This window comes from Petromyzon marinus, chromosome 7 (assembly GCF_048934315.1).
Source record: "Petromyzon marinus isolate PM22_M1 ecotype Great Lakes invasive population chromosome 7, UKy_Petmar_22M1.pri1.0, whole genome shotgun sequence".
Classification (NCBI taxonomy): domain Eukaryota; kingdom Metazoa; phylum Chordata; class Hyperoartia; order Petromyzontiformes; family Petromyzontidae; genus Petromyzon; species Petromyzon marinus.
The window spans coordinates 5585424-5600751 of record NC_133673.1 but is presented as its reverse complement, the minus strand read 5'-3'; positions in this window follow the sequence as shown (position 1 = coordinate 5600751).

Here is a 15328-nt window from a genome sequence, read left to right as displayed (position 1 = left end):
CGCCAGGGATCAAAGCATGAGAATGCGACGAGACGAAATTAGCGCGTCTGGATGAAGGCTCGCTAGGACCAAGAATGGAAAATGGCCGTGCAGTCAATTACCATTGGCCACATGCACATGACGGTTGGATATATGTGACGTTGTCCTTCATCCTCCACTGCACCTGGCCATTCGGCCTCTGTACAAGCAATTTCCTGCACACCTTGGACCCTGAGCACCACCTGAACACCTCCACTTTGAGAATGCCAACATAGCAGGGAATTGTTGTGTTCGTCCATGCCAGTGATAGCGCAGCTTGCAGCTCGGGGCGCCGCGGTGGCAAGAGGTTAACTACCTCGCCTGGTGTACAGGAGGTCGTGGGTTTGATCCCGACTCTGATGCCTGTATATTTGGGGTTTGCATGTTCGCCCGTGGTCGCGTGGATTCGTCCCTCCGCATTTAGAATTTGTACCGCTATAAATTTCCACATGATGATAAGCCACTTTGTTGAGCTATCATTTGTGGCCAGGTCGCTTCGAAAAAAAAAAGAGAGCTATGTAGCTCAGTGGGACTCGCCTGCTAAAATAAAATAGTTTTGTTTTCTCTGTCTTGCCAGAGCGCTGTGATCATGAGAGCTGGCACACACAATTTGTATTTTATGCACTGCTTCTCTTGATGCAATGTTGCCATTTGCCTGCTACATAGATAAGGAGCTTTTCTCTTTGATGCTGAGTCAATATTTGGAAATGCGTTTCATCCCATTTGAGCCGAAATTTGGTAATCGCGTTGTGAACGCCACATCAGGCGATAAAAATTCAAATGGGATTCCATTTAGGGACATTAAGGTTTATTGTTTTAATAGTGCGGAATTAGCTAAGATTGAGCAGGAAATGCAAAATCCTACACTGCTTTTGCGTAGGCGATCATCGGAGCTTACAGTTCCAGCTGATCAGTGAAAGAGAGGTATTGGTGTCTGTCTTTGAGACGCTAATGCGCTCTAAGCCGTACATTTGCAGGAAATGAACAGATTTTTGGGAACAAAAGAAATTGTCCTCCGATGCATGGAAATTTATTCCGATCCGCTCGTTGGTTTACTTTATTTGTAAGCCTCATTGTACAAATAAAAAAAAACATTCGCATTTGCGTGACATGCGCCGTCAATTGTAGGATCCTGTCCATGAAGTATAAAAGCATGCCATGTTGTTACATTGAGAGACGCAAAGAGGAAGACATGTTGACATACACTGGTTAAAGACAATTTAAACTTTAAAGACAAAGAGGGATGGCATGGCAGTGTGGTGTGTAAGCCATAACACTGGGGAGACAAAGGTGGCCAGGAGTAGTGCTGGCCCGATCACCCGCTCTAAACTAAACTAAACGTTTTATTTTACCAGGTAAAGCCCCACTGAGCTATTTTATCTCTTTAATCAGAAGCGACCTGGAAACAAACGACAGCGAAAACGGAGTGGCTTCATCACGTGCAATTTTATAGCAACCAAATAATTTGAACGCTCAGCGCATGCTTCTGGATGCGAACGTTAAAACCGGAGAAGATGTCTCGCGGTCCAGAGAGAGCCCATGACCTGCACAGCAGGCGAGCGAGATAAGATCTCGTTACCGCGGGTGTGCTGTTCTGGCCTAAATAGGTTTTCGCTAGAAGGTCTCGCCTCTGTAGTCTCTATGCAGAGATCTTTGTCGTTGCTTGCATGCGTTTGTGTGGTCTCAAAGTGCACCCAGCCTGCTGTCGAAATGTAATGTTTAGGCTAAGATTGCAATGGGCACTTTGCATAATGATCCACAATCATCATGTTCCACTGAATGTAATCCGACATGGAGATAATATTTTGTTGCAGGATTCATCTTCACGTTCAAAGAGGGTTTGTGTTCCGCAAATACCCCCGGTGTTCTGTGAGCCGTTGTTGGGTATATCTTCTGAGTTAATCAGATTTCAAAATTAGAAAACATGTTTCGCTAACACGGTGACCATTTCAATGACATTTAACATCAAGTGGATCGAGAGCATTCAATTTAATTGAGCAATTATATCCGACGTACTTCTAAAGCATTCAACTATATTTGATTACCACAGACGGAGAATCTCACTCCTCAATAATTCCGACCAACTCTCTCCCTCTACGACAGAAAAGTTTGCTGCTGCTCAGATAGATGGAATTCTCCCCATTGCAGATTCACATTCACTGAGACTAACCATGGCCCCATTGATTTCACCCGGTCTTCTCCGAGTCGACAGTTGAATTCTTCAGATATAACCTCTCCATTGATTCTAGCAATAGTCAAATTTTAACAAGGTGTATTTGCTCTTACCAAGCGATTCTGAACATTCCTTATGCCGGCACCTACCAGCGGGGCTGTCACGAGTTGCAGGTGGTTGAGGGCTGAGTTTCGGTTTGCACGACCAATGAGATAATGACACGTGGACCAGCGAAATGGTTAGCGAGCTACGCTTCCAACCCGGCGACACGGAGTTTGCCACTAACCACCAACACCAGTGACGATTATCTGAACCGGCCGCGGGCCTCCCCTAGGTCGACTCAGCCTCAAATTAGTACCTGTTGCGGTATGTAAACATCGCCACCCCACGCCTTGTGTGCCGTGCCGGCCTTCATCGGTGTGTCGGTTGCTAACAGCACTTGCCCCAAACAGTCTATTAAGGCTGCATGGGGGATCTTTGTCGTTGTGTGTATGTCTGTGTCTCTGTGCGTGCGCACATGGCCCCGTGCGTGTGTGTGTGCAATTGTGGGGACTGATTACGCCCCTTCTGACAAGTAAGGCAGCATCAGGATACAAGGGGAGTAAAAGAAATAAACATTTTTTTTCTATTCATTTGCTTTCTTTTGTTTTATTTTCTATGCAGTGTTTATTACATTATTGTATGCAAATGCACAGTATTTATTCTTATATATGAGTGTAACAATGGTTATCTTTTTTGTTGAACCGTAACACATTTTCTAACACTGGCCGTATTTGCATTTCAATGTGGCACATTGTTGTGTTCCGACCTACGAACCGTTGTGCTTATGAACGGGTCCCAGACACAGGACATGTTCGTAAGTCGAGGACCGACTGTATATACCGATATAATCATTTAAAATATATCGTATATTTTATTTACGATTATATCATTAAACAATGTTACAAAGCGTTTCGGGGTCTTTTAAAATAAGTGTGTATCACCTGCTATTGAAATGGAAGTGTGAACAAAGGCAAACATGTAATATATTTTTTTAAACACGCTTTTATTAAATAAACTAGTAATGGTAGAACTCCACGACTCCAGGAAGTGACCCCGAATTTTGCTATAATGTAAGGGAACGTGGCCAATTACAGCCAACGTCAAGTTTAGCGTGGACAATTAGACCCAAGCCGAAACATGAGATAGTAAAAAGAATGTTTAATTTTGTTTTTATGATAGAATACAGTATTGTCATCAGTATGACATAAGTATACCAAGTTAGCAGTCGATACCACATTGGGAAGTGGGTTACAATTGAGTTACAAGATTTGAGGATACAACAACGACAACAACAACAACAGACAGAGCGAGTTAAAATAAAGCGTGTAAAAAATGGAACTGAAGTTGAAAGGGCGCCCAACGAAGTATGCAGAAATGCCTTCCTGGAATACACTCAGAGAACGCGCACAAGTTAGAGACATCATATGGACTGTTAAGAAAAGTCAGTGGGCATGGACAGGACACGTCGCTGTATACGGACGATCGCCGGTTGCCAAGACGAACAACGGACTGCAATCAAAGGACGAATCATACCCGACAGAGAACGTCCACCACGTAGAGCAATGGGATCAGTCCGCTCGTAGCAGCCTGACGGGTTCTTCCATCACGAGACCATGTTATTGGAGATGCCTTCATATTTGACATTTTCGCGTGGAGCATAGAAGTGGGAGCATAGACATACAGTACAGTAATATATTTTTCTGTGTGGTACAGCAGCCTGCTAGTCATTGTGGTCACTCATCGAAGCAAAATCCAGGCTTTTTCCCTGCTTAGCTTCACAGATTTGACGAGATTGTGTGCATTGCAGGTGATTTCATCTTAAGGCCCATGATTCAAGTGCTGCATAACGATTTCAGTCAACGGGCATTGTTTAGTAACGGCTCCCAGAGATCGAATTATCTCTTGCGAAGGTGACCCGCACAGGGGGAAACACGTTTAAATATTCACCGAGCTACCCAATCATCACAATCACGTACGGCCATTGTCTGAATAAACATAAGCGTTTTTGGCGACTTCATTGAAATAGATTTTTTTTTTAATCAGTGACTCAAGATGATGATGGTGACTTCTCAGGTGGTCGAATCATTGCGTTGTGTTTAATTGTATCCACGAATGCAGGGAGAGGATACGTTTCCTCAGCGCCCTCACGGCCACCTGGGCAAATAAAACATTTTGTCTTGATGGCTCGACTTTTGGTTCTTATGAATTTGCAGTTCACAATCAGGGGGACATGCTGTTACTACACTCGTAACTCCGGTACATGCGTTTAGAAATGATTGTGTAGTTTCTGCTCCGGCCGAGGATTTATTTTGCTTTTGGTCACACGTATCGTCATGTCTCCTATTCTGGCTGCAAATCTACGTCGCTGGAGTTAGATTCCCATCTTGACCTCTCCTAGGTCAATGTAGCCTTGAATGAGCACATAGCGTGGTGGATGAACAGCAGCTTAGTGAAGATGCAAGTGGTTGGGCCTTGGGGTGCTTACCACTCCACCCTCCCTTCTGTCACTCTGGCTTTCATAGGCGTTCACTACCTGGCACAGTCCGTATTCGCAAATGTGGAAAACGATGCTGTGTTATGTTTGATCTCGTACGTGCCTTGGATAGTTGTGGATTTGGAGAAGCCCTCCCTTTTGTTGGCTCCATCAGGTTGAACCATTACTTTCCCTCTTCAAGGTCTGGTTTACACAACACATTGCACAATAGAAATGACGAGGCTGCCCGCGTATATTTCTTTGTACGTGGAATTACATTCCCATTTTTTTTCCCCATCACGCTCAGTATAGTGCAGCTCCAGCAAGGGCTTATCTTGATTCAAGGACACAGACGTGTCTCCATCCCTGTGTCACCGTGGAAGTTTGAAAATCACGTCAGTTAAGCTGATGACGTCACGCCATGTTCAATATCACGTTGCTTGACTGTTATTGCCCTTGAAATCCTTTTAAACATGGTCAGCTTTGCACGATTCTGATTGATCACCGGTTGTCATGCAAGATACAGGTTTTTTTCATGTAACAACTCGGCTTTCGAGACTAATATTATTCATAATACAGGTTGTTGGGTTAGATTGCGTAAATAAAAATCGGTCGTTAATTAGTAAAGGTTTGTCACGTAAATAGAACATGCCAATTCGTTACTAGTACAGCACACCGGTGTGCTAGAGGGTACATCCATAGCATTCTAAATGTTGTGTTGGAGAGTAAGTATCCATGTTAATTTCACTATCAGCTTTGCGATCACCATCATCGCCATCGTCATCATATGTCACCGTGTGTACATATTCACGGGGCTGGTCTGTCTCGTGTTAATGTGCAAGATATTTTCTCCCATGCAAGTGGGTGATTACCGAAGCATGCCTTCCGCCGCACATGCATGCGATATTCTGTGTATGCATGTCCAAAAACGAACATTTGAAATGTAACTACAACGAAAAAAAAAATATTCGTGTCAAGTTAAAGCATGTTTACGCTCAAACTATGGTGGGAACTCATCTCTGTTTTTCGGAGGCCCTGAGACACTGATGGTAATTGCACATTCACGTGACAGGGACAGACCACAGTTGGGTTCCCGCAAGAAATGCCATCTCTTTTATCAGGCCTGGAGGGATGATCGTCTGAGTCGACCTTCCAGACTGAAATTGTACAATCTACCAACAGTACCATCTGGTCACACGTGCGATTTGACAAATCGCTCTTGTAAAAAAAGACACGGCATCTCAATGGGCTTGCACCTCTATCATAAAGGTCACTGACGTGTAATTATTAAGTCTCTGTGTTTAAAATTAATGAGCCTTCTGTTTCGGCACTGGCCATCAAAAGTAGCTCGACAAACAACTTACATCATTTTGTCATCCATTGCTTTTGTTAACATTATCCGCTGCAAAATCATTGATTATAATTATGGTTAAACTGTCGTCATCATCATCATCACAACATCCATGTGCCTAGCCATCGCTCATCAGTTATGGGATGGTGACATGAGCTCGTGGTCATGCGCTCGTTGCTCATTGCAGAGGTTAACGGTTCGAATCCGGTGGCCGCCCTAGTGAATCCTGCGGGTGTATTAACCGTAAAAGTTCATGCCGTCTGCTTCACAGTGGACGTTAAAGATCCTGTGCAGTGTAATTTACAAAAGAGTAGACCATTCTGTGCTGGTGTGATTATAGAAGTTCACCAAATTTGAAAAAAATAGCCATTTCTCATTTGGAATATACAGAGCATTATCGCCCTCCTACTGTGAAAACTTGGCAGGAGCCTTCTGAAAAATAATCATGAGACTCAGTGAAGCTTTTCTGGATTAACAAGCATAATGAAGTAAAATAATCATACAGAACTTAAAAAAAAATATTCGCTGCTATCAGCAGACATAGGTGCAGTTTTCCAAGAATGTATTTTACAGTGCAATGCGTAATCTGGATTCAGCAGACATTGGCTGTGGCTCTCTATACACCGTGGTGGCTTACTGATCAACCACTCTGCCTTCCACGCTGCTTTGTTCATTCAATGCAAAGCCTTTGCAATGCACAACCAGAAAAAAAATCAATTTATGATTTCCCAAAACAATGGCCAAACCCCAAAATCCTATAACCTGGAGTTATATTGTATACTCGGCAACCTTTTGGAGCACTCTTAGAAAATGAGCGTGTCAACAAGTTTGATAAATGGCTTCTTCATAGTTTTCGTTTTTCTATTTTATATATAATTTATGTTGGGACAGGCCCAATTTTTATGGTTGTGCCGTAACAAAAAAAAGTTGGTGTCATTCTGCACCACTGTTCAAAACTATTTGAGTGGCATGCGTGCTTATATGCAGCACACACAAATGACCTTTGGTGACTTTCAAATAATGATTTGATATTCATTCGCAGCCATAGCAAGGCAGGCGTGTTGCTGTTGGTTCGTGCTGAAGAGCACTTGTTTACACGTTGGCTCATTAAGTAAAACATTTTTTTTCTTGACTCCATACGGCTGCAACATTTATTTTCTGCAAACAGCGATGAAATCAAGCACACTTGGCCAGCTCCACTTATGTATGCATAATTAAACGATCCTGTGTCTAGCAGCCTTAAAAGGACTATCTTAGACAATGACCTGTCTTACATAATCAGAAAACAGCGCTCTCTCCGGATATGCAAAGTACCATCGTTTATGGAAGAATAACCATATAAATACTGATTTAAAGCTTTCGTGACTGCAGGTATTCTTATTCTTGGTTCTTTCGGTAAAGTCACCACGTAGACGGGAAATAATAAAATAATAAAAAGAAAACAGTAAAATTCTCACGACGTTTCGATTGCAACACAAGCAATCATCATCAGGTGTGGAAAAAAACACAGCAAGAAAATTTGAAAAAAGTGAGAATTAATGTTTATTTTATTTTATTATTTCCCTTCTCCGTGGCTTTACCGAAAGAACAAAGAATACATCAAAATACTATTTTCCCAAGGTCTTCTTTGATTTAAATGATATTATTGTTATGACCAGAACATAGCACAAGTGCCTTCCAATTAATAAGAACATGATTAGAATTAGAAGCCAGGGTTGACTCAACCATATCATCGCCACCCCTCCAGGGTCAGTAATATGTGTATTACGTGGTAAAATTAAACTGCTTCATGTGATGTCAGCAGTGGTGATATCAATGGTGGTTTCATAGAAAAAAATGGCCCTTGCCATAGGAGAGCGGAATTCCCACGACTGAGCCATGATGGAGGAACGCCCCAACTCAATGCTCATTTGAGCATTGGTACACTTTGACCTCTGCTTATAGTCAAGGTTCATTCATGTGACTTCCATTGTGTTTATTGTCATCACTTGTTGATATAAAAGCATGCACTGTTAATTACGGTTTCAATCAAATAGAGGTCTAGCAAAATTCATAGGCTCTGATTTGCTTTGAAATGAATAAAAAAAAACATTGTTTGAATGGAATTTCATGAACTCTAGATAATTTACAACATTAAAATATTCTGCTCGTTTTTAACAAAAACACATCCAGTTATCATTCACAGACCATCGTAAAACATATATTGAAAACCATATGCACACTCCAAGTGATGTTCTACATTTGTCGTTCGTTAGGCGAAATTAAAGGATGCGTTCGATCAAGTAACTGTGGGAGCTGTGACACCATTTCTCTGGGGAAATGAAATGGAGTTGTGTTCAATAAATAAGCGTTGACACTTTCATTGATGATTTCAACTGATGACACAATGCATGTCCACACGCCACCACATGCCTGTGTAGCTGCCAGTGTGGCTTTTAAGGGCTACTTCTGGCCTCCCTCAACCGCCACTATTCAACTGGACTTGCACAATACTCCTACTGCAGTTTGGGACGTGTTAACATTATAAGGTAGAGATGGTTTGGGGGGTTATTAATACCATATCACAAGCACTGAGCTGGTACTGCTGAGACCTCGTGATTCGAGTTGGTTCTCAAGTGTAATGAGATGATGTTCTAAACTTGCTCACAAATGACTGCACAGTAGATGGCAGGAGATGACAGTCCCGAGTTTTACCTGTTTGGATGCATTTGGCTTTCTTCAGATCTTTCGCTTTCCTACAACTTTCCAAGTACAACATCCACGGCTTAATTTCAACTGGAGTTTCTGCCCAACGCTGAAATTCAATGATTGCTCGCTTAAGCTAATGCTGACAGATAATATTGGTCTGGAAAGCCAACAGGCCAATGGACAAACAAATAATATTTTAGTCATATAATGCTTATATGGTTCACATGTTATTTGTTGAAGTGTATTTGTTTAATTTTCAATGTTGTTGGTCTGTTCCAGGTAGTGCCTCCTGAAGCTTTCTTTGGCTACATTACATGTGCCACAGACTCTACCTGGGTCTGTTGGCATGGAGAATATGTTTATAATATTGAAATATACAGTGTATATTCTTTCACAGTTTCCGTTTTGCATTCTGAGATGCAGTAGCATGTAGATGCTATGTACATTGTTGTTGTTGTATTTGCAAGAGTACTGAATGTAATCTGTGAGTATGTGTGGAGCAGTCGTGTAGTGGTTTGTAGTATTGCAGTGGAGGAGGTTTCTGACTGATGTCACTGGGCAGTTAAAGGCAGTTTGCCCCCCAACAACAACAGAGGGCAGATGAGTGATGCTCACAACAATTATCGGAGCACCGGGTGGCTAAAACGCAGGAAGCTGCCACAGTAGGGAGCACAGGCGGTGAATTTGCCAATCATCTCAGTCAGCCAAACCCATGGCACCTTCCCATTTACCTTCGACACTTCACTGCCTGGTCCAAATGCGGTGGTGACATTACCACCACTTGGTGGTGAACGGCGGCTGTTGTTGTTGTTGTGGTGATCATCACACTATGCTACAAACTCAATGACCTAAGGTCGATTCCCAATTCATGGTTAAAACCAGCGGCTTGTCAAATCAGAACCTGTCCTGAACCTCCCCTAAAATAACGCAGCCTTGGATAAGTAGCCGATGTGGTGTATAAACATTAGTACTGGGGCGACAAAGGTAGCTGGGGTATTAACGCAGCCTTGGATAAGTAGCTGACTGCATCACCTCTTCACGCTCTTCATCGGTGCTCGTGAACAGCGCTTGACCCAACAGCTTGAGAGGCTATGGGGACGGTTTCTTTACATTATGTGGGCAGCAGTGGCGCAATGGGGTTGGCACACACCTGGGCCTCGATCCCAGAGAGCCACACGTAATGCATGAACATGGATGAAATCAGTTGCGTGCAGAATACACTTATTCTGCACCTCCACGAGGTTGCCTTTACCTGAATAAATACCTGGCGTGGTCTTTACGTGCGAGGAATGGATAGATGAAGGTGATCAGGCATCATGTACCTGCCCCCCGGGACTCCACGGCCAAATGGGATTTATTTTTTTGCGTAGAAAACGTGTCGCTTTTTCAAGGGAGACTTGGGAAAATTAGATGTGGGAAATGGTTAATATTGTAACAAAAAATTTACAATTCAAAATATGAATAATGTATTATACGTGTATCGTACATTGTGTATTATATTTAGGAACAAGTGTGAACCAATTACGAGTTGAATTGGTTTGCAATCGATGGCATGTCATCATAGAGCAGTGCTAAAAAAATTGCCAGTGGAAGGCGGCTGCGAGAACGACTTCTGAGATGCATCCAATCGCTTTTTTGTGCTTCTAGGAATTGCGCTTTCCCACTTTCCCTGTTTGTTGCATGGCAGTCAATGCAATATTTGTTTTAATTCTCAGAGCTGTAATGTTGGTAAATTAAGTGAAAAATAAGATTTAATCGTACGTTTTTTGTTGTTCTGCAGACATCGGGGAACCCATAAACTCGCTACATCTGGCAACCTGATTTAATCACGAGCAGCTGCCTTGATTTGAATGCTGGGTCTGAGCCACTCGGCTGTCTCATTATGAAACAAACCTTATGAATTCAAATGTGTGTCTTCCTGCTCAACCAAACGTGGGGTGGCGTTTGTCGCTTTTAGCACTCCTGAAACGGTGAAGGAAATTAGACATTCCCATGGCAGGGACCAATACTTTCATAAGATGTCCACTGTTGACTTCAGATGAAGTGGGACACATTTTATTTATTTTTGAAGGATGATGGGCAGCCATCGCCTGTACTTGATTTGAGTGCACAACATTCCAACGCACTGAATGCTCTGCCCCATCACCACTCAAGGGGATTAATGATGTGTACGACAGTGTACGTATAGCCCTTTGTCAGTCCACTGCTGGAAGAGGACCTCCACACGTGCGGATCGATCGGTTATTGCACCATATTTAACCACGCCGGTGAGTGCTGGATGGTGAAGGCAAGAATAGATGCGGGATCATAGACATAGAGTACAACAATGGATGTTGCTGCACTGTCCACTGCTTCCCACTATGTAACCATGCAGCAGCCTGCAACAGCTTGCTGTGCATGGTGGTCACCCATACAAGCACAACTCAGGCTCATTTTTCCTACTCAGCTTCCGAGTGTATTCCACGTTATTTGATCATCGGCCCAAGAATAAAAGTGCTGCTCACGTATTTAATTCAACGTTCAGTGTTGAGTAACGGCCCGCTGACATCAAATCCTCTCTTGCGAGCTTGACATGTACAGGAAGAAACGCGTGTGAATATTCACGAATCTACCCTTCATGAAATTACATAAGGCCATTGTTGGAAGTAAATAGGTGTTTGTGTAAGGTCATTGAAAAATCAAACTTGGTTGCAAAATGCAATCGTTCCCAGTCTCATTCACTGGGTGCCTGCGAAGCAAAGTCTTAAGCTGGCTGGTGGCTTATTCTGAGAAAGTGACGTCACGGTCTCAGGGCTTTGCAATGCAGATTCATGGCTCGGAGCATGTCTTCATTAAAGGGTAAAATGAGATGACATGTGCCGTGCCGGGGAATAGGCAGATTAATCTTACGGTGCCGACGCTTGAATTATTCACTCTTGGGGCCAAGTGGAACCTCTGCCCCCTTCCCTGCCAGATCGTTTCCAAAATGAAGAGTGGCTCTTTTCAGCAAAGCACAGATGTCATGCCTAGGGGAACAATGAGTCGGCCTTAATATCAATATTAGTGTACATTGCCGCTCATTGCTTTAACCTAGAGCTACATCCTGGACATAGCAATCATAAATGTTGCTTTGAATGATTTGCTGATGGATCTTTGTTGATTGCCAATTCATATTTTGGTCAGATCACGCAAGTAAAATGTGCATCGTAAACCCTTCACCACCCAACACCCACAATTAATAAAGTTGTCACATGAACAAAGGTGGGTGCGACGTTTCGCTGGGAGTTACAGCCATAATTAATATGGTATATATATTTTAAAGTTATTTAACAAAAAGTTCCTTCCTAGATTGCCCATGGGACAATGCTCATGTATGTCAGCAACCATGATGAGTCAGTGATATTAATTCCACTTTACTACAGTGATAGCCAGTCTCATCACAGGATGAGAGAGGTGGATTTCCCACACAACGATACTCATTATTTTAACCTGGGAGGGATAATGGGCCGCTTGGACACCTGACCAGAATTGTGAGTTAAAATACTATAACTAAAGTGTCACAACTGTTCCAGTATGATGGTGTATTTGAATTATCTTCGTTTAAACTGAACAATCCAGAGGTCACCAGTTCGATCTCTCATCACAGCAGTTGCAACAATGATTCAAGTTTCTTAACTCTCTCTCTTGCCTCTGTCCACATAGCAGTATAAATGAGTGCACCACAGTTAGTTTATTGGCAGGGCGAGTATGGTGGAATCAAGTGTGGATACTCCCACTTCTTTCAATATCTGTGCGGCGTGATAGATGAGGCTAATTGCCATCTCGTGGGGCTCCCTAGAGTTCCTTCTAGTCGAGGTTCTTCCACCAACAGTATCATGAGAATATAACTCCAGGGCTGCACCTTTACCTATTGCAGCGACGTTCCACACGCGTGATTGTGTTCTTTTTGGTTGTTAATTTAACAGATCAACACGTGCGTAGATAGTCGCCTGGCAAACGTCCTGTTCCCTAAATTTTGACTTAAAACTTTCGTGACTGCAGGAATTCATTATTTGGGTTCTTTCGGTAAAGTCACGTCTCTCCGCCTGATGCCGACCGCTTGTGTTGCGATCGAAACGTCGTGAGTTTTTATTATTTTGTTGTTTTCTGTCTTGTCCCCTGTTGCGCTTTTCCCATAACCCCTTTCAACCGTTTCCTTTCAACTCTTCCCCGCCAATCACCTTCCACCACTTCTCCCACTAACCCCCCCCCCCCCACTCAGATGAGCGGTAGGTGATCCATTGACCTTGTCCCCCCGCCCCTTCATGCAACGCGGGTGGCAATGTTATCTGTGAGTTATGCGTGGGAAGCGGTAGTGCAACGATTATCGCGCTGCTCTACGAACCTGGCCACACGAGTTCGATTGCCACTCGCGGCCAACACCAGTGACGATCATCTGAATCGGTTGTGGGGCTCCCCTAGGTAGACTCAGTCTCAAACGAGTACCTGGTGCGGTGTGCAAATATCACCACTGGGGAGGCAAAGGTGGCTCGGCGTGGTGCTTTCCACCCACTGCCTCGTGTGCTTTGCCGGCCTTAATAGGTGCTCACTAATAGAACTGTCCACAACAGTGTGTGATATTCGTGTTTGTGAGCTATGCACATGCCCGGGCTTGTTCTGTGTTGGCAACCACCAGCCTGGCTTCCCCCTATGATTGTTAATGGCGTGTGTACCCAGCAACCATTTGGGAAGGATTGACAGGGTGAATCAGGACGTCAGCTGTTAATTGTCCCTCGGTGGTGTGGATCATTGATGCCACATCCTGCGTCCCTGATGATGTTTATTGACATGTGTACCGAATGACTCTTTGTGCAGGAGAGATTTGGTGTTTCAGGCAAGTTAACTATGAATTTTTCCCTCTGTGTACACGTGTAACAGCATGAGCAGTGAATTCTAAAATTTAATTCGTGGAGCATTTTGCAACGACCCTACACGATCATGTCACCCTAGATACAGTGAGGGAAATAAGTATTTGATCCCCTGCTGATTTTGTACGTTTGCCCACTGACAAAGAAATGATCAGTCTATAATTTTAATGGTAAGTTTATTTGAACAGTGGGAGACAGAATAACAACAAAAAAATCCAGAGAAACGCATGTCTAAAATGTAAAAAAAATATTTGCATTTTAATGAGGGAAATAAGTATTTGACCCCCTCTCAATCAGAAAGATTTCTGGCTCCCAGGTGTCTTTTATACAGGTAACGAGCTGAGATTAGGAGCACACCCTTAAAGGGAGTGCTCCTAATCTCAGCTGGTTACCTGTATAAAAGACACCTGTCCACAGAAGCAATCAATCAATCAGATTCCAAACTCTCCACCATGGCCAAGACTAAAGAGCTCTCCAAGGATGTCAGGGACAAGATTGTAGACCTACACAAGGCTGGAATGGGCTACAAGGCCATTGCCAAGCAGCTTGGTGAGAAGGTGACAACAGTTGGTGCGATTGTTCGCAAATGGAAGAAACATAAAATAACTGTCAATCTCCCTCGGCCTGGGGCTCCATGCAAGATCTCACCTCGTGGAGTTGCAATGATCATGAGAACGGTGAGGAATCAGCCCAGAACTACACGGGAGGTTCTTGTCAATGATCTCAAGGCAGCTGGGACCATAGTCACCAAGAAAACAATTGGTAACACACTACGCCGTGAAGGACTGAAATCCTGCAGCGCCCACAAGGTCCCCCTGCTCAAGAAAGCACATATACATGCCTGTCTGAAGTTTGCCAATGAACATCTGAATGATTCAGAGGACAACTGGGTGAAAGTGTTGTGGTCAGATGAGACCAAAATGGAGCTCTTTGGCATCAACTCAACTCGCCGTGTTTGGAGGAGGAGGAATGCTGCCTATGACGCCAAGAACACCATTCCCACGGTCAAACATGGAGGTGGAAACATTATGCTTTGGGGGTGTTTTTTTTCTGCTAAGGGGACAGGGCAACTTCACCGCATCAAAGGGACAATGGACGAAGCCATGTACCGTCAAATCTTGGGTGAGAACCTCTTTCCCTCAGCCAGGGCATTGAAAATGGGTCGTGGATGGGTATTCCAGCATGACAATGACCCAAAACACACGGCCAAGGCAACAAAGGAGTAGCTCAAGAAGAAGCACATTAAGGTCCTGGAGTGGCCTAGCCAGTCTCCAGACCTTAATCCCATAGAAAATCTGTGGAGGGAGCTGAAGGTTCGAGTTGCCAAACGTCAGCCTCGAAACCTTAATGACTTGGAGATCTGCAAAGAGGAGTGGGACAAAATCCCTTCTGAGATATGTGCAAACCTGGTGGCCAACTACAAGAAACGTCTGACCTCTGTGATTGCCAACAAGGGTTTTGCCACCAAGTACTAAGCCATGTTTTGCAGAAGGATCAAATACTTATTTCACTAATTAAAATGCAAATCAATTCATAACATTTTTGACGTGCGTTTTCCTGGATATTTTTTGTTGTTATTCTGTCTCTCACTGTTCAAATAAACCTACCATTAAAATTATAGACTGATCATTTCTTTGTCAGTGGGCAAACGTACAAAATCAGCAGGGGATCAAATAATTTTTTCCCTCACTGTAATT